Source organism: Corvus kubaryi, unplaced genomic scaffold (genome assembly GCF_017639235.1).
Source record: "Corvus kubaryi isolate FWS band 111438036 unplaced genomic scaffold, C.kubaryi_AGA036_p1.0 37397, whole genome shotgun sequence".
NCBI classification, from domain to species: domain Eukaryota; kingdom Metazoa; phylum Chordata; class Aves; order Passeriformes; family Corvidae; genus Corvus; species Corvus kubaryi.
In genome coordinates this window covers 7,650,007-7,672,824 of record NW_024581136.1, presented here as the reverse complement: position 1 = coordinate 7,672,824, position 22,818 = coordinate 7,650,007, and the positions used below count along the sequence as shown (strand labels likewise).

The 22,818-nt window shown below is 37.5% G+C and overlaps 1 long non-coding RNA gene across 2 annotated transcripts in view; it reads right to left on the bottom strand.

Annotated features, from left to right (window-relative positions):
- Positions 1-335: 335 nt before the first annotated feature.
- The window catches only part of LOC121671291, a 310,077-nt gene continuing 287,594 nt past the window's right edge, over positions 336-22,818 (bottom strand). For both annotated transcript variants that reach the window (XR_006018467.1, XR_006018468.1), the window contains exon 6: positions 336-6,270. This is a non-coding gene — a long non-coding RNA (uncharacterized LOC121671291). The remainder of the gene's footprint in view (positions 6,271-22,818) is intronic.

Sequence of the window (22,818 nt, the reverse complement as noted above, 5' to 3'; positions counted from 1 at the left end):
CAGCATAGCTTGGGTTGGAGGAGACCTTAAAGATCATCATGTGTTGCAACCCCCCTGCTATGGGCAGGGACACCTTCCACTATACCAAGTGGCTCAGAGCTCCATCCAGCCTGGCCTTGAACACTCCCAAGGATGGGGGATCCACAGCTCCTCTGGTCAACCTGTGCCAGCGCCTCACCACTCTCACAGGGAAGAGTTTCTTCCTTATATCTAATCAAACCTATTCTCTTTCAGTTCGAAGCCATTCCCCATTGTCCTGTCACTACCTGCCCTTGTAAAAAATCCCTCTCCAGCTTTCTTGTAGCTCCTTTAGGTATTGAAAGGGCTCTAAGGTCTCCCCAGGGTCTTGTATCCAGGCTGAACAACTACAGCTCTCTCAGCCTGTCTTCTTACAGAGCATGTGTCTTTAGTCAAATAGTTTCACTTCTGGAATATGCAGTTTTGGGTTGATTGAATGTTAAAGTGTTCAATAGACTTCTATGTGAGATATTGCAGTGATGGATCTTGATTTTACTTCTCACTTGAGGACCTTCAGTCCTGGAGCCACCCCTGGATTTTTTCACTCTTCTGAATTAATTCATTCTTATTCCAATATTTTCTAATTGGTGAATGAGATACAGAAGACACCAAAGATTCCTTGCCAAGAATTCTCTGTTTTGGAAGCCATAGCTATAGTTTTCTCCTTCTATAAATGTGCACATAGTCAGGGGAGTGAGGAAAGCCCAAAATATTCATTACCATGTGATGCTGGCTGCTAGAAACAGAAAAAATGGTGCCTGTAACCTCCAGGGTTCATCATTAGATTAACCACCACTAAGGTAAGGCCCTACATCATTAAAGATGACAGGCGCAGTGTTGGCAATACAAGAATAATAAGTAGAACAACTTGCAGTGTCCCTGTGAGTGGGAATGGAGGAGAAGTCTTATAGATGCTGCTGAGGAGGGGGAGGGTGAATAGGTAGTCATTACCTCAGGAGAAAAATTATAAACTGCATTCTTATTCAGCAGACATGTCTTTGCTTATCAAGTTTATCTGCATTTACAGTACACTATGAGAACCAAATACATCAGTTACTCAATGTCTAAACATGCTTTTCCAACATGAAAAATATGTTGCCTATCCTGATAAGAGCTTAAATGCTTTTCATTTAACCTTAGCTTTCTCTACTTGTTTTAATGACGAATTGCTATGTACGTGAAATGTTTTCCAGCTAAGGTCCTTAGCACAACATTGCTAGGGAATACTACAGCATGAATCTCCTGGTTCCTCACAGGAGTGCTGTCCTCAGGCACTTGGTGTTGTTGTTCAGTGGGACTAGAAAAGGCAACCAGCTGAAGTCCTTTTGCACTCAAGAGATTTTAGAGTATTCAAGGATAAAATCCTTCAGAACAGAACAGTGGATGAGCAGTGCGTCAATTCTTTTTTTTTTTTTTTGGTGTTAATAGAAGGGGAAGCTTTCATTTTAAGAGTTCCCCATGGAGAGCAGACATTTATTTACTAGACAGTGCAGACTCCCATGGCACCTAGCATCCAGCATCCTCATCCTTAGTTTAGTTTCAGCCTATCTCTACCTTTTCCATTTGCTTCGAAGTTTCATGAATTGAAATAAAAATAACTATAGAGAGTCAATATAGGTCAACTCTTCAGCAAATTAGCAAGCTCTGTACTGTTTAATATCTAAGCTTTTCTGCCTCCCATGCAAAGTTTTCAGGTCTTTGTTTTGCACACCCAGTTCACATTGGTCATGGGATGCACCAACAAATAAACAAAGAAATCTTTCTCTGTTTGTGCCTCTTACCAGTCTCTGAATCTGAACTGTCTCAATCACCTCTTGTACTCACTGTCTGATAAACTTGTCTATCTCATTTGTAATGTACCAGAAGTTGTAATGCTGTGGCATGTGAGGCTCTGGGAGCATTTCAAACCATTATTTTCTTGGCTCAAGTCAATGCAACTTATAAAAAAATATCTCTAGTTTTAGCAATCCAAATTAGCACTTGAGTGCTTTTTCAGCAGAAGATCGAAACTAGAGATCAGAGTATGATTACTGACTTATGAATGTGAAAAAGTATATAACTTGTATGCATGACAGCAATCCTGTACTTGAGGGTCCATTACCAACTTAATATACCTAAAAAATAATTACATTTCTCATGTCTATAATTCCATGAAATTTTGAAAATAATGTCATCCTCTTCTTATAATGGTCATCAATACACTACCCAATCAGTAAATTGTAGAGCATGGAGACAAAAATAAGCCAACAATCCACTAATTTGTTTTATAACCTTTCAAAATCTGGATCTTTGACAGAAAAATAACTTTTTAGGTAGTTAAACTTATTAACACATTCATGTAATGTGTTTAGAAAGTAGGATTTGGTACACCGGCAAAAACCTTCCTCACCTGTCTACTTCATGCTGTTACTAAATTCTCCAGGTTCAGGGTACATAAGAAATGTGATCCTCATGGCCTCTGTCCCAAATTACGCAGCTGAGCCTAGAGAAGGGTGACTGTGTCACCTGCCATGGTGGCGGGCCCCAGGACACTGATATAAATCCACAATAGCTCACACTTCATCTTGCCATAGGCTCTGCCCAGACAAATCCTCCACCCACTTTAACAAGGCTCTGCAAGGAGTGATATCTCTTCTTTCTATTTCCATGTTCCCTCTCTTCTCCTGTGTAGTCTCCTGCACATTTTAATAGACAACTGGGCCTAAAAATGGAGCTCTAACTAAATAAAATATACTGAATTAGCTCAATCACTTATCAATCAAGAAATGATGACTTACTGCTATGAATATTAACCAGCCAAAACAGGTGGAGCATTAATGAAAATAGTGCAGACATACTCAATCAAAAAAATAATTTTGCACTATGAAAGATAAACAAGACCATTGGGTAACTGCTGAAGATTTAGTAAAAAAAAAAAAAAAATTCTTGTTAATACTTTTCTCAGTGTGGAGTGACCTAGGTTTTCAATTAATCTTAAAAATCCCAATAGAAAAAACCCACAAAAAACCCTTAATATGTGTATTCTGGAGAAAAAACCCTCTTTAATTATAACAGGATATTATTTATGTATCTAGATTTTAATTGCACTCATTTGATATACTCATTAAAATTATTTTCATTACAATCAAGCTTTTTACTCTTTTCTAACTCCGTTAGACTCTACTATTCATGGAATGGAAAAAAAAGAGGTTCTGAACAAAATTATGGCACCAGACATCCCTTGAATCTGAATTGAACGCTATTTCTTTTCATAGGAATACTCATATTTAAATGGATATTACACAGTTCTAAAAGCTTGTACACATGGCTGGGGCCACCCCACAGCCCTTTCTTCTCTGTGCTGCTCCAAAGCAGCCCTCATGAGGATGCTCTTTCCCAGCCTCATGCTGCTTCCCAACAGGACTCTGCAGGATTCCACAGCTGCTCTCAGGCAGGGCTGGGCCCCTTTCTGCCTCCAGCAGGAACAGGAATGTCAGTGGGGCAGCCACCCAGGCCTGGCTCTGAGCTGCAGCAGGAACAGAGCACAGAGAGGGATGTACACACCCTCTGGACCCGTCCTCTGCACATGGAGAGACCCAGCAGTTCCTGCTGCACCCAGCAGCTCTGGGGGCATCTCTGCTCTCACAGGTCCCTCTGTTTGTCAGCAGCACCCCTGGGCCTCCCACCCCTATCTGAGCTTCCACAGAAAGAAATCATGCCACAAAGTTCACCATGAGACACACAGGAACATACTGTGGAGCTGGTTCCATTTCTTTTGGGGTCAGTGTCCCTCCAGGGGCTTCAGAGACACGTGTGTCACAAAGAGTCTTTTACAATATTATAATTCTTATTCTATTACCTTCACACACCAAATTAGTTTAGGTATATTTTTCAGAAGTGGTCCCTTGGCCATTGCCTTCACTGTGACTGCTGAAACAAATCTTTTTGCCTTTGCTAGGCAAAGTAGCTAAAAACCCTCAAAACAGGCATGGAACATCCGCACAACACTTAAATCTTAAGAAATAAGCAAATGCCAAAATCTGTGGTGTAGAAAGTCCTTTGTAGGTGCAAAGTATGTAATAACTGCCTCTTTTGAGTCAGTTCATTAAGCTTCTTGCATTTTTGAAACATCCAACAATCCTCTGAAAATGTGTAAAATATTTCCAAAGCACTTTTCTTTTAGAATTTATAACAAAAACTCTTAATTAATTTCATTAACTTTTGTATTAGCTTAGTTTCACTTCACTGGAACAAGTCTTTAGTCTCATTTCTGAAGGAATTTAAAAACAAATAAAGGGGGAAAATACAAAGTAAACTCACCAAAAGCAATTACAAATAACCTTTGGACAACAAGTCTTTATTACAATAATTAAAAACATTAAGTAATTTTTTTTCTCAAGAATTTCGTCATTTCCAGCATTTTGGGTGATGAGTTATAAGTAACACATTTTCAATTTGTGCTGTTTTGTCATGTTAACCCATCTGGCCCATTGAAGAAGGTTCACTTTAACTACTCATAGAGATGACTTCCTGCTAAGAAGTTGAATTAGTATAAAAATATTTTAGTGTGCATAATTTGAACGTCTGGTAATATAACTAGCATTTTCTTCCTGAGGAAATTAGATTCATCCCTCTTTCTCCCCCTTAAAATGAAACATGCTATTTTTACATGCTATTTTTACATGTTTATTTCTGTTCACTTACAAAACAAAATAAAAAAGAGTAATTTAGGGGATGTCTTTTCCCTTCCTCATAAACGGTTTGATTTGATTTTATTTAAACAAAATCTAAAATTGCCACACAGAGAATATATACTATAAGAATTTAAACCCAAATTAAATAATAGAGCTGAAAGTTTTAAATTTTATATATGCATATATACACACACACACACATATATACATATATATATAGTGGAGCTATAAGATTTTTCTGAAAGTTAGGGAAATTCAGATCAAGATCAAGATTTTTAACCTCTGACTCTTCCCAAAATACCAGGAAAGCATTCACCAACAATGATGAGTTTTCAGCATTGTAATATTCTTCAGCTGTTACACATACAGACACACCACAAATTTAATGTATTCTTAATAACCAAGGATCATTCTGATCTTTTTTCTCCCTGATGGTCTTTCAGTTTTCACCAAATCACAGGTGTGTTACTGCTGGGAGATCTTGGTCATTTGAAAATCTGACCCTTGGGATTTTTCCATTTCCAAGAGCTTTGCTTCTGGTTGGATAGGTATGAGAGATGCACGGGAAGCATGCTCACGTTTTGTTTCCTTTTTTTATCAGCTTATTTAGAATATAGCCCCTAAGGACAGTCATAAATTTTGTACAGTAATTCACAGCAATGGCAGTTCAGGTGACTAAATTCTTCTAAGCCAGATTTTATTCTGCCTAATTAAAATATATAAAAATGCTTTTTTTTTTCCTCCCTTGTACATACCTGGGCCACTCATCAGTGTCTTAGAACACAACCTGACTTAGCTGTGTGTGCTCTGTGTCAAACACACAATTAGAGCTATTGGATTGTAGCTCACAAGGTTAAAGCAACTTCTGATTGTGAGAAGTTCTAAGAGGTACAACACAAGAATGGGAAGTTCCCTGTCATCACAAACTGTGCCTTTCTTCTTCTCTTGATTTCTGTGTTAGAGAGCATCAATCACAATGTCTCCTGCTTGTAAGACACAACAATTATCACTGACTGAAACCTCACTGGCCTAGACACACACTATTGTGAGTGGACACTGAGCAACTCTGTTTTGTCAGAAGGTCAAATAACTTTCATATTACTTATCCAGCAAGATTGAAAGGATTTATTGTCCATCCTTTTTGAAACACAAGTTAATGGGAAGAAAGGGATGGTGATATTTTTCTCAACTTTCAAAACCTGTAGAAAACCCTTTACAGAAAACACAGGGAAGCAGTTCTTAACGCATTTTAAAGACAGTATATGTTTGAGGAAGGATTTCAGAATTACCTTTAATGGCAGTATCTTGAAATCCAGCAGACTTTCTCTTCAGTTCAAACCTGCTGAACACAGCAGTGTTGGCTTAAGCAAACCACCTGTAGTGGGAATCACACCACCACCAAACCCCTTAATTGAGGGCATGTCCTCCACTCTCAATGAAGAAGGTTTTAAAGATGATTCACAACAGCAGCACACTGACATGGTCGCTCCCAAGAGAGTTTTATCTCTGAAATCACCCATCATCTGTGCTGATTAGTGCAGGCTTAGGATCTTTGGCAGTCTCTTACATTTCTGGGTAGCTGTAAATCAGAAGACCACATTAAATATAAACATTACCAAAAGTCCAGGATACTGTGCAACATATTAAGTTCAAGAACATATTTCACTGAATTTATCTCAATACTAAAATTTTTAAACTAAATGCAAAAATCTGTTCCTGTGTATTTGTAACAAATGTCTACAAACCCAATATAAATATTTTCCTACTAAAAATGGCACACAGCACTTTTTAAGTTTAATTTCTTCATCTACATCTTCCAAGGAAAGACTTGCTCAATAGTTCTGTCACTGAAAATATCCAAGAAATAATTATATTTTAAGAGATTATTCATTGTGTATAAATTTTAATTCCTCTGAAATATACTCTCTTAATAAGGGGAAATTATTGCATGGTACAGACAGAAGAGAAAGTGAAATAATTAGGTTTCTGTGTTTGAGTATCTATGCTCCTTTGAATTAATTCAGTTTGACTGTTGGTGGAGTTAAAATTTCATTATAGAGTGAGTTATTAGTTCTAATAAGATATTACTGAAACATTATTTCTAGTTTGAAATCATGTTTAAATGATGTACCTTATGAGCTTAACTTTTAAGGGCTAAACCATCAGGGAAAAATGTTAAACAAGTAAGTCATTGTACTGGGAGGTTAAAACTGGTTCTTGGCACAGCCTGTGCAAGGGCTTGTCTGTAGGTTGGTCAGCATGGGAGGCAGACTGACCCAGAGGTGTCTGAGGGGCAGCTGCCTTCCTGCTCCTTGTAGAGGGACAGAAATGTGCCAGGTGGACTTTTTGGCATTGGTCAGCAAATCCTGCCCCTCCTGTGAGCCAGGGTTGGACATTACAGGGGGAAAAGTAGAGCCTTTTTCATGTTTCACACACACAAGTTAAAAGATACTTAGCACACAAATATTAATACAAGTGAGTACACTCTCATTTCCTTTCACTTCATAGTGTGCGGCTGGTACCATCTGCAGTCTAGTCCATATAATTTAGAGGGTCTGACATCTATTGCCCCGATCTCATTTATCACCAGCCCATCTTCATTTTCGAAGCACAGATACTCAGTGTACAATTTTTACTGTAAAATTGAATTTGTTTCTTATGACAGAGTAGGCTTGTTGAATTTATGATTCAACATTGAACATCTTTCACCTTGGAAGTAGCTTTCCTGCAGTAAAAACGAGGCATCTCTCTCATGAGGACAGTATAACATCATGATACAGATGCCCATCCTGTTAGACAAGGTCGTGCCAGGAGAAACTAAACTTAATTTTCTGAGACTTTACAACACTTAGCCCTATATTTCACTTTACAAGGATAAATACTGGGAAATACTTTATCCCAATGTAACAACTGTCCTTTTGATCAGGGGAACAAAAAAAAGTGTTTGATGTTCAGTTCAAAATGGCTGAGAGAAAGAAAATACAAAAGGCATGCTGAAGACTTGTTACTTTTCTATCTGGTGGTTGCTGCCTTTGTCTTTACATCACAGAAAATAACCAAATCATCTCACTTGTATTTTGGAACCAGACTCTTCATTATGTGTGGGTATTTTATTCAAGACTATTTTATGGCTGCCTCAAATCCTTAGTCACTGGGTTCACAGCTTTGCTATCACCTTAGTCTAACCACTGCAATTACTGTCAAGCTCTCACATAAAACTACAACTAAATTGGTCTTAATTAATTCATGTTACAGAGAAGCAGGGACATCTTGCTGTTTCCATCTTGTCTTCAGACTTTCACAACCTCCTTCTAGTCTGCAAATCATATCATTCTTCTTTCATAGCACTTCACAGCACTTCACATGCTTCTGAGATAACAAAGTTCTGCATTAACTCGACCCCTTTGTCATGCAGGGGACAGCTTTTTCCCTCATCCACCTACAGAAGCACTGATGGGCCCATCTGGCTCCATCTCTGAAATGCAACCCAAGAGGTTGCAAATCCTCATTTTCCAAGAAAAAAACAAACCTCTGTCTTTCACATCATTCCTTGCCTTCCTCCCCTGTTTCACCTCATCACTATTTGTAGAGAGTCCCCAAGCAGCCACAGCTCAGCTCCCCCACGTGAGAAAGCAGCAGCCACCATCCTGATCTGCTGCACCTTGTGTAGCTCATTTGCCTTCTCTAGAGAAACTCTGCTGCTGCCAGCTGTTAAAGGTGCTCAGTAATTTTCCAGCGAAAGTAAACACCTACAGGCTGTAATTACAGCCTGTCAAAAACACACTCAGCCTTAAGGAACTGAGATACTGCAGACTAAAGCTCCTCAGATCTGTCTGGATCCTTTTACAAGCCCAAAAAGGAAACCAGTTCACAGCTGGCGAAATATTTTCCCAATTATAATTTAAATTAGAGCCTGTGTGTTCTGCATCTGAATGCACACTCCTGGGAGAGCAGCTGGATTCTGCTGTAATTGAGAGATTTTATAGAGGAATTAGTTAAATAATTAAATATATATATATATATGTAAAAAAAACTAAAAACAAACCAAAATCAAACGCAAACAGAAAACCCCCACCAACTACCAAAAACCCACGTTCTCATGCCTTCTGAATTACAGCTCTTTATCTATTTTGCATTGCTCTAGATCATCATTCATAGGACTTTCCTTGACCACAGCAACAATACTGAGCAAAAAATGCATGGTGCTTGATGCCCATTTTTCTCACTTTTAAATTCATTAATTTCTGTTGTTGCAAGGAACATTAGAGCATCATGGACCAAATGTTCCCCAGCATAAATTTCCACCAAATTGTCAAAAAACTTTCAAAAGCTTAGACTAAAGTATAAAGCCTCTTTTTAACAAAGAAGGAGACAGCCTGGTGTACTCTTGATGTGTTTAGTTTCCAGGTGTAAGAATGGGCATCCTTGAAGGGACTCTGGTTGATTATGCAATCATATCACAAGGTATTACAAGCAAAGGATGGATAAACCTGCATTTATTTGGGAGAAATAGAAGATTATTGTACTAAGGGCTCAACTCTTCTCAGATGTTTTGGGTTTTTTCCCCTTCCCCAAGCAGTTCAAATTCTACAGGACTTAACCTCTGATTTTGTTTCCTTTTCTACTACTGTGTATTTCTCCTTTACTAAGAACAAATCACAAGAAGAAGATATTTTGAAAATGGCTTGGACATGTTTTAACCAACAAATCCAGAGTAATCAGCAGGCTCAGATTCCCAAAGTTGAAGGTTTATTTTAGAACAGCATGCCATGTTTAATCAGTTTTCCTAGTGCTGCACAGTACTATCTGCTTTGACAAGAATATGTTGATCGTATTACAGAATGATTACTGCTAATGGAGATCTTTTAGACAAGATTAGATTTTCTTCTGTCCAGATGCCTCAAAGAACATTATTAGTTTTTGGTGTCATATTTTTGTAACATTAATATGATCAGCTTATGGGCTTGCTCATATGCTATAACTGCAGCAATTTATCTGACAGTTAAGCTGTCAGGACCACGCAGCATCTAACCCAGTGAGCACTGCTGCAATCTGGATCAAATTAGGTATTGCCCACGCAATCTTATCACAGCTGTGAGGTGACCAATGAGTATTCTGATGAGCCCCCCGCCTTTGAGGTTCAGAAATTTGCATTGTGCAACTCAAGAGATGTTTCCAAGAATGATTACTTCATGGAAATATCCCTAACAGTGAATCTGCATACTTTTAAAGGAATGTAGGTTGGATTTTTTTCCCACATAAATCAGCAAAATGGGAAATAGAGCTGTGCTGCTTTCACAGCTAGTTAATGTGGCACTGTAGCCTATTAGTATAACAGCAGTGGTAAGTTTTTTATATAAATACAGAAAAGATAAATTACTTGAATATAAAGCACTGTTCTGTCCTTCTTTCAAAGTTACTGAAGATGTACAAGTTCCTTGCATGACCTGTATTTACTGGTTAGACAAAAAAATAATTATAAAAGGTGAGAAGGATAAAGATTAGTTTTAATACATTTTGACTAGAGAGCCTTACAATATCAACAAAGCAATACTATTGCCCTTAAGTTCAATACATAACTGGTATGCACTCTGATGGCATGCTTCATCCCTTTTGATAATATGCCTTTAAAAACAATGTCCTTTAGGGTCCAATGGACCATGAAATAGTCTCTACAAAAGTACCAGTGGTGTCAATGCTGAGACAAACATTCATTTTGGCTGTCAGCTTTAAGGACTGCGGAAGAAATGAAGCACATTTATCATATACTGATGTATTCTGACTAGATAATCCTTTTCACTTGTAGGCACTATAAAGACAAGTGCAGATTACTGTGGGGGGACATTTAAAAAAGATTGCAATGGGCTGAAACAGTTGAGTGTCCCCAATTTCACAGTTGGATAATTTGCCTTATAAACTTGTATTTAAATGAAAAGTTTTACTGGCAATGAAGTACGCTAAATAAACAATCTATAATTTGAAATAGAGCAAGTTGGAGATACTTACACAGAAACTGTATGTACTAATGCTACATTTATTAATTAACTTTGGAATTCGCTTTTCTATGCTGCTGGCATTTTCAGGGTTTTTTATGACCATTGTCATTTTCAGGGTTTTTTATGACCATTGTCATCTAAATTCTGTGAAATTTTGTCCTTTGTCACAGCCCAAAGACTTTTTTTTAAAGAATTTTGTTTAACTGTTGAAAGTTTTGTGTTTGAGGGAGAGTGGAATTGACTAGAGACAGACTGCAGACTTCTGTAACAGCACAGTCTTGCTACATGGTGAAAAGCACATCGTTTCTGGCTTCTCTGGTAACACATGCTGCAGCCAAGGCAACACTCCCTGCTGAAGGGCTGCCTGGATCCTGTTTCAGTTTGCTGGCAGGACACCTTTCAGAAAATGCAGTGTACTGCAGTACTTTACCTATGTATTGCTGTTGTCTTTATGGACTCTGAGATCACACATAATACGAGAAGTGGGAAGTGAATGTCATTCGTCTACATACTGAGTAATGCATTCAGAAGCTGAACTTTCTTCCCCTTTCAGTGCAGAATTCACTTACCAGCTGCCATCCTACTTCAAAATTAATCTGATGCACTGATCTTCCATTGGCGCTAATATTATATAGGTTACTAGATTTGGGGTTGGGTTTAATCAAATTTCTAGGCAAGAGCTTCATAAAGAGTTTCAGTAGGAGTGGTTCTTTTGAAACCAGATAGAGGCCTAAGTAAATGCATTTTACCTTCAAAAATTATTAAAGGCAGTTTCTGTAAGCAAAGTTTGGATCCTGAACTACAAATACATAAGTCACTATAGTTCTGTAAGCAAGGAGGCTTGTACCATGTGGGGCTTTGGTCTGCAAACTTTATAGACAAGGAAATCAATTTCTCTGCCATATTATTCTCCAATGCTTACGATATATTTGGCAGTGTGAAAGACATAAATATCACAAAAGATATTGATCCACATTATTTTAATCTCTACTAAAGCAGATAGTATTAGAAAAATGTCAGTATCATGACAGGCAGTTTAAAACTTTCAGACTTTTAACAGAAATATAAATTTCCTGACTGTATACTTTCACAGTTTCATAACACTCAGTTAGCAGCAGCTACAAATTGTCTAACTGAGATTACTACAACTGCACTGAAACAAAAATTAACCCTTTTATAGTAAAGAAACTTTACTCTAAATTTACTTATTAAATTTATTAAAACTCACTTTGTAATTAGGAGGTGGTATCAATGAAAACAATGGGAAATTTTAGGCTAAGGCCTGGCAAATCTGTGTAGCACTGAGCAGTATCCAGTACAAGCATTTGTAAAATGAACTTGTTTCTTACTTGGTGTCGTGTGGAGAAGAATACACTCAGAGATAACAATCTGCTTGGACTATACCTGAACAAAACTACTACTTTTGTTTCCTACACAAATGTATTAATGAAAAAACACACTGAAAGTTGACAAAATATCTTGTTCTGTCAAAATATTTTTTCCAAATTTTGACTCCTTAGACACTGAATTTGGTTAAATATTGTTTTGAAATGTCACAGCAAAATGAAAACTTGAAACATGATTTAAGAATGTCAAAACAAAATCTATTTTATTTTCTGTTGTCAAAACCAAATCTATTTTATTTTCTGTTACTGAACATTATTCTTACTTTGGTTTGTATCAGCCTCAAAAGGCATTGAAATTATTTTGAGTATGGAGCCTGAAATGGAGTTTTGTGAAAAACTTTAGCTTCACTAACTGTTTAAATAAATCTACTTAGCCAGTCTGTTTTTCTGTATTGCATGTTCTCTCAGCCAGGAAAACCTCCATGATGTTTATTTTCTGTCCCACTCTCTGCCTGTCATGAAGCATATGTTGTAGGAGACTGATTGCATCTCAGACTGACAGCTGCTCTGCTCTTCCAGTTCTCTGTCACGAAGGAAGATAGCTTCCATTTAGCAAAGAAATTCTGCAGTAATGTGTTTGGACACTTGCCTTTAGAACTTAACCATTATAAACTCTGGGGTTCAGTGTGCATGAAATCAGGATTCTCATTCCCTTATAGGCTTCTCTGTCAACTTTTATGGAGGTAAAAATTTCTAATCCATATTAATCTCAATTCTTCTGGGAAACTGTATCCTATGCCACTCAACTTATAAATTAATTCCTTCCACCCATTTTACTTGCAATCCTTCTGGCAAAGCTGGAGCTGCAGAGAGCACACTCTGTTAGAACACACACGAACATGAGCAGATTTTTCACTTGACATCACACAGCCCATTCAGGGGGAATTCTTTATGAACCATTTCTTTCTCACCAGAATTGTAGAAAGGGCTGGAACAGAGCAGGGCATCTTACAGGTGACCTATTGACAGCCCTCTACACAGGTTCATATTACTTAATATTTCGTATGAACTCTGAATTGCAGGTGTTACAGTGCCATGATTGCAAAAATTAAAACAATTAGGGTCGGAAGAGGTATCATTAAGTTATTAAAATACATGGTATTTGCTATTTGCACAACACAGGGGTTTTTGACAAGTGAAAGAAGTAAGAGTATGACACTGCACAACATTAAAGTGACCAATCAGATCAGAAGGCAGAAAGATGCCTCTTGGGAGAACTGTAAAATTGTTACCATGTAAACCAGCATAGAAACGTGTGGGTTTTCTTTTCTTTGATTCTTTTAAAAATTATTTTTGTGGGTGTATTACATTAGAATCACATCCTTAGGTGTTTGCATAGGTCACAACAAACGTATTGCAAACCAAACAAAACATTCTCTTCAATAAGCCAAGATCTTCATCATGACATTTCCTATACTGGGAAGGTAACCCAAAGAGTTCAAATGCAAGTGGTTACCAGAAACAATCAGGTAAAACAATGTCCTGTAATGTGGCTTTTTCTCTGCCGTGAGGTGGCAATAGGTATGGCTTCCAATAATCAAGGTACAAAAAAAAAGGCATTTCACACAGATTGGTAGATATTGGTGTCAATATGACAAAAAAGAAAGAATGTCATTGCAGAACATCTCAGCACACAATTAGTCTTACTAGTGCCTAATTTTTTCAGTGATCTTAAGTTCTTTCCTCTAGAAGCTGAATTAGCTTTCCAACCTTTAGGTTATAAAATTATAATCCGGCTTTTTTGGGTTTTTTACTTCTCTTTTGTTACCCTGGTTGCGTTCTCCTATGGTGATCCAAGTAAATTTTTTGCCATAGGTTGGAAATTACCATCAGTAACCATTGTGTTTCTGTCCATGCACTGAACATCTGGAAATATATTCTCCATGCTTGTGCTGAGAATGAAAAGAATTGGAAGCAGACACAAAATTTCTGCCAAGATTTCTTGAGAAGAGTTATGCAAATATATATGGGTGACAATGAAAGAAGTTCAGAAAACCTTAGTTTTCTCACCTAACTGGAATACAGATTTAGTATTTAACTTGGGTTTTTTGGGGGTGGTTGTGGGTTTGGTTTTTTGTTTTTTTTTAGTTCTGGCCTGTTCTGAACATTCATTGTATTCAGCCACGTCTCTGCATCAACAACGAACTAAAATCTATGAAATTATTGACTGCTTATAGAAGCAAATACATCCATTTATCAACATTTTCATTTTGGTACAAAAAAGGAGAAATATATACTTGGAATAAAGGCAAAACAAATAAGGTATGTAGTCATAAGATTGTTTGATTTGTGCTGTATAGGCTGCAATTCATTGATATTTACTTCCTTCATAAATGGCTCTAAAGTACACAGAGGTTTTTTTTCCAGGCTTCAGACTGACACATAAAACTTGCCTGTCTTTGCACAAAAATAACTCAGATTTTAGAATGCATTAGATGACCTCATGTTTTCTAAAGATTAAGTTAATACCTGTGAAAATTATTCTTAAAGAGATCAAATTGATCTATAATTTTGCCCATGTTGATACAATGGAATTTTACTAAAATAGTAAGATGATAATAAATGAAGCTTAAAACTGGAAGAAGAAAGCCAGCAATTTTGAAAATTAATAAAAGTTTGGTTTGCAAACCAGTTCTTTTCCTGCTGAAATAAACAGGATTCTGTCACTGTATTCTCTGAAAATAGGATTCTACTGTTTATTTGGGAGTAACATTGTAAGATTCCTATGAATTATAGAGAAAGAAAAAAAACTATTTGGAAGATACTATTAACTTTCATTAATGAATTCAAGATGCTTCATTATGGAACACGTATGTGTATACATATCTCTGTGTCTATATATCTAATACATACGTGTGTATATATGTAATGAATATATGGATAAGATTGATTTACATGATAATACGAAGACATAAACAAATATTTGAATGGACAGAAACAAAAAGAAACCAATTAGGTATATTGGGTCTTGAAACTGATTCTATTATGGGTTGGGTTTTCAGCAGAGTTAGACACTGATTCTTTCTGACTCAAAAGGTGTGACCTCCACTCTGTCCTTTTCCTGCTGGTCATACTGCATAACAAATGCTACAATAGTGGTATGGAAGCTTATCATTTGTATACAGCAGAGTTTTCTAAAGGAGTACAATTTTTATGTTTATATTATATATTTCTTAGCTCACTGGTTTCAGGCTATGAGTACTTGCCTTTTTACAGTAATGTTCATCATCTGACAGCTTCAAAATCTGACTGTTCATGCAAATAAAGCAAAAGGGTTTTGGCTTTTGATGTCAAATGATACAACTGCTCTTATGATTAGCACAGACTTTCAGCCCTGTTGCCTGTCAAAAATGCAAATACTTTTCCTTATACTGCCACATAAAAAGCTCCTCTGTACATTACAATGCAACCCAAACCCAAGCCAATCAAAAATGATCAGAGTTCAGTGGAAGAATCAATGCGATCTGGAAAAGAACTATGTTGGAATTTCAACCATTCTTTGACAGGAGCAGTGAAAACTTCTGTAATTCAGTAGTAGTTCAAAAAGAATTCCTCCTTCCACATACTTAGGAACACAAGAAAATGCTGGAACAAAATACCATATTGCCTTCTGAGAAGCGTCTTATATTTTAGTTAAATGTCTTGGGGCGGACTAATGCTGATGTATCTGTGAGACAAGAGGGACCATAAGTGCCTCTCCTGTGTATCAAACATTACAAACTTCTATAGCAAGAGTAAAGGAAGGACTGGGTATCTCATGAACCTCTCAGTCCTGTAAACAAAGCTTTGTGGCAGTTCCAAAATTCTTCCCTCAGCCAAACACATGGCAAGGGAACATCTGACATGCCAGCTGATAGAATGAAATTGTTCAGAGATGACAGGGAAAATCGTTATTTTACAGCTACTGCCCATGCTATCACACACTCAGCCAAGTGTATTTTGCAAAACTGGAATGTGCTACTAAAAAAGGGTTTGCAAACTATAGCAATTTCTGAGGACCTCAAGAACATGCTGTCAAGACAGCATGTATTAAGAAATATGACCATGATAAAGAAAGATCCAAAGCAGAAAATGACATCCTTTCAACTACTGGAAACCCTTTTCTTCTTTAGAAGATGAATCAATATTCAATTAGGTTGGCTTTTTTTTTTTTTTTCAGTACAGTTTCTGAGTATGCAATATGGAATAATGCTAGAATAAAAAATAGTGTCTGAAAAAAATTAAATGGTCTACATTTACCTTGAGGTGCAATTTTCTACTGAATCGAGGTCCTTAAGATAAACTTTAATCTCTCAACTCTTTATTTGTCATTGACAAGGAGAAGCAAGGAAAGAACAATAAATCCCTCTTTGTAGATGTAGGATAAAATGAAACTACTCCAGCATTTACCTTACACAAACAAAGAGGCACTTCAGTTCCTTAGGACCCATTTGCAGGACCTCTCCCCCTTACTTACTATGCATTTGTCTAAAATTAATTTTTAGGCTAGCTTAGAAAAATGCTTCCTACGTGAAAGATATGAAAAACCTTGTCTAGATCGTACAAGGGGCACTAACAGCTTTTTTTTTTTCCTTTATCTGATATAGGGTTAAAAAGAATATGTTTCAGAGATACTTGTGGGGGTATTTACAAAGACAAATCTGCGCTGTAACTTCTAAATCCATGTTTGCCTCATGCAGAGGGCAGAAAGAGTGCATAAGTGTCCCTTGTTAGGCTGAATAGGTGTGAGCATCTGGATACTCAGAGTTTCCATTATAAAAATACCTCACAGTCGTTACAGTTCTTGCCTATCAAGCAGAACAGCACCCTCAGCTTGCAGGCAAGGAAATGGAGCCTGAGATTACATGTGATTTACTCAAGGTCAGAGAGGAAATCTGCATTAATGTTTGAGCTCCAGTGTTTTGATACCTAAAATCCAGCTAATTCAACCATTATAGTATCCTTTATCTGTGCAGGCTATAAACTTGAGCACATCCCCATGGTGCTTTCTGAATTAGAGTGAGAACCCTCAATCTCTTGCATGCACATATGCTGCAGGAAAAAACTGTAAGCAAAGTTGTTTGATGAGAATGAAATATTTAAATGTGCACTCAGGAACATCAAATGTTATTCTTTACATACAAACCAAAACCCCTCAAACAAAACAAACTTATAAAAATAAATAGACTCTCCATACTCAACAGACTCTTGGGAACAAGAGTCCATCCAATTCTGCAGGTTTGGGACAGGGACTGACTGACTGGATTCTGTAAGGATAATTACAACTCAGCTGACAATTACAGCAAACACCACTGGGCAATAAATTGCAATGTCCTTGTGATCTATCCAATTTTATCAAGCCTTTGAACTTCTTTCTTACTAGTTTGAGATGAATCAGGACCTTGAGGGAAACATAGGGTTTTTTACAGTGTATTTAGCTACATCTGTGTCTTCAATTCTTGGTTCCCTCAGTTTTCCTTGCAGTTTTAGCAAAAAGGATAATTTTCCCTTCTCAGTACTTTACTGGCCAGCCAATCCCTGGATAGTTTCTCTATAAATCTGCCCAAATTCTACAGAGATGTTTTGATTTCCTGGACTTAGTGGCCAGATTCTTATTTTTACTGATATTTTCCATCACCTGGTATCATGGAAAAAACGTAAGGCTGGAGAAGGCACTAATTTTGCCTTTGTGGAAAACCTTAAATATGTTTATAATGTCTCTGGCTTGAACTTCAGAACTCTGTCGTAGGACTGGTAATGTTTTTCCCTCCCTTGAAGGAACTTGAGGCAGATTCCTTCCAGCCCAACACTGCTGCCAGAGCAGGCAGTAGGATGTTACAGCAGACTGTCCTCCAGTGGAGAGGACCAGAACTGACAGTCCTGGATTCTGCACAGTAAAACTTTTCTGACCAATGTACAAACCCCAACCTTTCACAGCAGAAAATTGTGCATTTTATTCTGTAACTCATTTTACTCCTCTGCAGACTGCCAAATTGAAAAGGCCTGCAGCAGATGGATCACTGACAGACTTGCAGGGACCATTTAATTAATGGTGCCCATTAGGGCAGCATTCAGGAGCCTGAAAGTTCACAGCTGGATTTTCATTACACAGAAACATGGAAGATGTCAATGAATTGGCATCTTTATTACCTGTTAATGTAGAATGAATAAATTTAATGAAAAAATATATACATCTTTAAAAGTATATGTTTAAGTCTTCTTTTGTTAACTTTAAAAAAAAAAAACCAATCTAGATTACCTTTCAGGCCAAGTCCCAGCACCTTTCAGTCCATTTGATCTCAGAAACAGAGGCAATCATGGAGATTTTAACACTGTAATTGGTATTGCCTTATAGAAACACCTGGGACCTACTCTTTCAATGAAGACATCCTTTTTGCACATTGATAATAATTTCATTCCATTAGAAAGAGGCTGTTTATTATTTTTTAGTCTAACACATGACAGAAAAACAGGGGTCTTTGCCAAATTAATTACGATTTCTTATCTTGAATCCCAACAAATTACCAATGCATGTAAAGGTCTCAGTCTGGTTTCTAACAAACACAAGTCAAAAAGCCATTGTTACAGGGAAGAAAAGGAGATTGTGAGACAGGTGCTCTATAAAGGATGTGAAATGTCTGTATAGAGCACAAAGAATTCTAATATGTTAAGACCAAGAACACTGCCTTCAAATAATCAGCCAACTCCAAAACCGAAAAGGTCATCAGTTAGAAACATTGCATGTATTTTATCATCTTTCTGTCAGAAAGAAGTGGGAGAGAACTACTTGAGGAATTGTGTTAAAAACATCACTCAATCTATTACAAAAACCATTGATGCAGTAATGTGTCATTAGTGGCAATTAATGAGAGGTTAAATGCTGTGTGGTACGGTGATATTGTGCATTAATTGGAAACCACTCCTGAGAAAAAAATTCTTATGAAATTAGGGTAGTATTTCAGAATAACCAGTCACTCCTTGAAAAGAAGAGGTCCTTGAAAAGACTCCTTGAAAAGAAGAGGTATATTTTTGGTGATTTTATTTGTTTTTTACCAATCTAATTTTATATTTTGTATGTTCAAGCTTGCAGAATAGAGTGGAAGCAGTCTTGAAAGAATGAGGCACTCCAGTGATCTAGGAGAGAGAAGGAAGGGCAATTCACTCTGAGACAAGTGGATGTAAGAGTAAGACTCTGAAATACTGAATTGGGATCTGACTCATGACAGTCTTCAAGCAGATGTCTTTTATTGCCCTCAAGCAGATGTCTTTTATTTCCATTCTGTACCTATAAAGGAGGGTATGTAGTAAAAACAATCTGAAAAAAAAAATGCTATAAGATGCTGAGGACTGTGCACATACCTAAATAGATGTTGCAAGTAGAAAATGCCTGTAAATGTACTTCAGGGGATCGTTCATTCTGAGCAGAGAACAGTGTGACGTGAGAACTGTAGCCCTTGAGATGGGGGAGTGCTGCAGAGCTTAGCAGACTAATGCAGTGATGTCCTGCAGCCTGTCTGCCAGGACACTGCAGTGCAGAGCAGACTGACTGGCACAGTTTAGTCAATCCCTGCATAAGGACATGAGAAGAGTGCTTATAGGCCTGATAAAGGTACCTCCAGTCCAGCACTTTGGTCCAAATGTTGGCCAAGGAGTGGATATTTGTGAAACAAATAGACAGCAGTATTTTTCATAGAATGCCCTTCCACAAATATGAACTGAAGTTTCATAAACTGAATGGTGAATCTGAATGATGAGCAAATTACACCTGTTTCAGACCTAACAAGGCTCTTGTCACCGTTCCTTGCTAAAAAAGGAGTGCAGGGCTATTAGCCCAAGATGAACCTAAAATGGACCTAACCTTAGCTCAGGCTGTTACTCCAACACCTGGGAAGTTCACCATAACAGCACCGAGGTCTCAGAGAAGCAACTCAGCTCTAACATAACTGCACATGCAATAATCTCCATGTATCACATCCTAGCTTGTAAAAGAGGGACAATACTAATACTGTACCCAACTGATATGAGGTGCCTCAATGTCAGAAAGTACAGAGAAATGAAGGAAATTGAATTTTTTTTTTTTTTTTGGTAGTATAAAAAAGGTAAATAATTATTTAAGAAGGTTATAAAATTCAAGTGATGAGTCATGTCATGGACCTGCTTCACCTACATTCTATCTGCTGATCTGCCTCCCTTTTCGGCTTGGAACAGGTTGTGCCAGAATACCTCAAAAAGAGAAACAAACCCCCAGCTGTTATCACCTAAGAGAGGATTTTCTACTTTGAACTCTTTGCTTAGAATTTCCCCACCAGTGTGCCTGTGTTCCAAGAACAGCTATTTTATATTTTATGGCAATATTGAAGACCACAAAGGTGCCCCACCCCCAAAAAATATATTATGTGTCATATGAAGAAGACACTTTTTATTGGATGGCTAATAATGTGCTAAAGGTTCTGTCATTCATGAGTAATTTGGTTATCAAAACTGAAAGGTCACAAGATATTTGCTGGTTTCATATATAACCTGAGCCAGCTATATATAAATGTAGATGTATGAACAAAGTGAGGGAATTTATGGGCTATGTCGTGTATGACAAGTCTGCTTTTTCAGGGTAGTCTGAATAAAACTTTCTGTTAGAGCTTGTTTGAGTGATGTGAGTGGGATCCTAGGCTGGAATAAAGAAAACTACATTTGTATAAATCCCTTGGCTCTCCTGATTGTGTGCTGGACATTTAAGACAGGATGCTGGAAGTTTCCTGGGCTGCTAAACCAGTCAGCCATATTTGGAGAAGTGGTTCCCAGGTTCTATCAGCTGAGAGGCAGAGATTCTTTCCTATTCCTCACTTGCTAACTTCTACCCCTCTCTCCCATGCAGACCAGTCACTGTTGCCTTCTGGCTCCATTCCGCCTGCAGCAGCAGCTCTTGCAATGGGCACAGGAAAGGATCATCCCTGAGAGTGCCCACACCCAGAGCGCAGTGGCACTCAGAGCCTTTGCACGACCAGTGAGGCCCTGTCACTGCTAGTTAGTGAGCAAACATGCACCAAAGAACATTCAACCCATGGCAGTCCTCACAATCAAGTGAATTTGAGAGGTTTCTCAGCAACTATTTTGCCTTTTCTCTCAACTGCTGTTTTTTATTATCAAAGGTGGGGATTTAGTTGAAAATGTTTACAAAAAACACAACCAAATCACCCCTCGGAGCTTAAAATGTATGAGCCAATTTAAAAATGTTTTATACTGATATACATATAGGGGACCTACAAGTCTGTTACTTGCACAGATGTGTCAATGCCTGATCTAAGATGCTAGGAAGATGTTTTCCATGCTTTTGAAATTTTCCAAGAGTTTTGTTGAGAAATCCTCTTGTTCCCTATTAGTTTACAACTGCATTAATGGTGCTACTATTTGGGTTGACCAGTGATCCATAACATTTAGCTCCTTTGAAAAAAACAGATATCATCCTTTAAATAAATTATATACAAATTTATCTTTGTGACTTCTATTGGGTTTGTAGGTTCTCATAATTTTTGTCCACAAACTCTGAATTTGAAGTTATTCACTTATTTATTACAACCTCTTTTTCAAGTTTCAAAATTTGGTGTATTTCCTTCAGACTTGACAATATCAAGCACTAGCACCTTTACACCAGTTGCTGAACCCCTCTGCCATCCATATACTGCCAAATATAAAAGAGGTACATAAACATGGAAGATGAAAACGAAATGGGAACAGATGGGCCCATCTGCAATTATACCTCTGAAAAGACTGAGAGCCTCGCAGAGATTTATAAACCTTCTGGAGTCCAGACATTTGGTGATCTCATAAAATGATCCTGAAAGTGTTTTAAATAAGTAATTGACAATAACAATTTTATGTGGAATAAAGGAAACTTCTCAAATCAACACTGTACCAACAAAGAGAAAACAATTAGGAGCTCAAAAGCTTTTGCAAGTGTATGTAACTTGAGTAAGCAAATGGAAGATTCCAGGAAAGGTGCTGTTCCCTCTAAGATTTTAGCCAAGTAAAAAAGAAATTTTTAAATAAATGTGATAAGTTGACTTGACTAACTATGATTCCAATCTGGCTGATCAGGTCTGTCATTAGGATATGTCAGTTACCAGTTTTTCTCTATAAGAAAGGTCATGACTTTTATCGGTCTGGTAAAGTTGCTCCGTCAAATCTATGAGGCTCTTCCCTTTTTGGACTAAAAACTGAGCAAGTATTCTGCCATCCTACTCCTCCTGGAGTTAATGGCATTAACAATTCAGGGAATATCTCCAGCTTATCTCCCCACTTTCAGCTAAGTTTAGGGCACTGATTTTCTACAGCCTGCTCAATTGTAATGGCTTTCTTTCTAAAATGACCCCGTTTCTCAGTAAGATGTCAAACAGCCTAGACAGGGATGGCTTCTGCTTGTAAAGTGTTGGCCATGAAATAAGAACAGCAGTATTAAATAATATAGTTTGTATAAACTGAATTTAAAATAGCAAGCCGAAATGTCATACAGCAAGGACTGATATCCCCAAGGCAGTCATGGGTAATGGATTGATTCACAAAAATCTGAGCCAATTTGCTAGGAATCCAAAAAGAAAATTAAAGCCCATGCCTTTGAACACTACAAGCTGAAGCAGTTGAACTGAAGAAATTCCAGGAAATTTCATCAGCTGGCTTCTAAACTGTGTGAGATGTAGGAGATGCTCAAAGTGGAATTACTCCAAGGACAGAGGTCAGAAAACATCCAAGCAA